The sequence below is a fragment of the Oculina patagonica genome, chromosome 3 (genome assembly GCF_052425735.1).
Source record: "Oculina patagonica isolate OP01 chromosome 3, crgOcupat, whole genome shotgun sequence".
Taxonomy (NCBI): domain Eukaryota; kingdom Metazoa; phylum Cnidaria; class Anthozoa; order Scleractinia; family Oculinidae; genus Oculina; species Oculina patagonica.
In genome coordinates this window covers 13156787-13158198 of record NC_135760.1, presented here as the reverse complement: position 1 = coordinate 13158198, position 1412 = coordinate 13156787, and the positions used below count along the sequence as shown (strand labels likewise).

General features: G+C 38.9%; 1 non-coding gene across 1 annotated transcript; it reads right to left on the bottom strand.

Annotated features, from left to right (window-relative positions):
* Window positions 1-423: 423 nt before the first annotated feature.
* On the bottom strand, window positions 424-521 carry Trnai-gau (transfer RNA isoleucine (anticodon GAU)). The gene is made up of 2 exons: window positions 485-521; window positions 424-459 (listed from the first exon to the last, which is right to left on the bottom strand). It is a non-coding gene; the product is annotated as a tRNA-Ile (tRNA).
* Window positions 522-1412: the final 891 nt, after the last annotated feature.

Genomic DNA, 1412 nt, shown 5'->3' with positions numbered 1-1412 from the left:
ACCCTCACCTGAAGCCTGATACTCAGGTTACACCTGAGCCGCGGAAAAACACCGATTGACCTTGGGTCTGATACGGGCAGATATTCAGGAATGGTGTTGACGAAGTATTTTTTCGCAAATAGAAATTAAAAGAAGAATTATATTTTAGAATGATCAACGTGTTATTTTTTTTTCCTTTTCTTGACACAAACATTTTTCTCAAAGAAATCGAAAAAGAAACAGAAGAAATGGAACCCGGTAAGCTTATATGTATAAACGAGCTGAACGAGCTTTATTTATTTATACGCCTGGTACGAAAACGATGATTTTAATAAAAAAATTTTTTTTTCACTTTTTCTCTTTAACTGAGTAAAAAAAAAAGTTACATTAAGAAGAAAATGTTTTCAGCTACTCAGAGAAAATAATAAAAAAAAAAATTCCACTTGGTCCGTGAGAGGCTCGAACTCTCGACCTCGGCGTAGCCATAGGACTTAAAGTCCCGGTGTATCAGCACCGCGCTCTGCCGACTGAGCTAACGGACCATTGGCTGAACGATAAGATTTTTTTAAATCTATAAACATCATCTTAGTCCAAGCTGGTTAAAGCCAATGAAACTTCCCAAGAAATTTGTATGGTCAACCTATTTCACTGGTGTTTTGTTTTGTTTCCTTCGCCAAATCAGAGTGCAAATCGACAAGCCGATTTGTGTACAAGTTAGGGGTTCACAAACTCGCTCCCAGTGCCCCAGTTTACCAAGCCTGGAGGGGACGAAAACGCACGTGGACAAAACGCCTGAAACGGATTATTCTTCGCAATTTTTAGGGACCTACACGTAACTGAGAGCCAACAGTTATATATCCACATAAATATGGACAAATGCCTTTGAAGTTGTTCATCCTTGTTGGTCTGTTCTACATTAATCTTTTATCGCGTGTTAACTTTAATTCGTTATATCGCTTGGGCTTCCGGATTGTGTTCGTTATATTAAACGAGGATTTCGTTTTCGTTTAATATATCGAAGTTCTGTTCCATACATTTTACTGTAACTTTGACCGGGCTGAAGAATATCGTTCGATAGACCGATGACTTCGTGGACGTTCGTTAAATCGAGGATTCACTGCCCTAACTCTTCCCACTACAGAGCAAGAAAACCTGCCGAATAACAAAGCAGTTGGGTTCGACCCCCGAATTAAACTTTACGTCCAAATTAAAAGGGCCCAGTGCTGCCGGAATTCGAAATCGTCCATAGCCACTGATAGTGTAGGAAATTCGAGTCGAAAACGTTTTGTGTTCTAAGAATTTTGTAACTATATATCTCTTTTTAGCCTTTATTAAAATTATGTTGGATGAGCAACATTATGACTGGGAGAGGGGGGGGGGGGGGGGGGAGCCCCCCAAAAAAAAAACAAAAAAAAAAAAAATTTTTTTTTTTT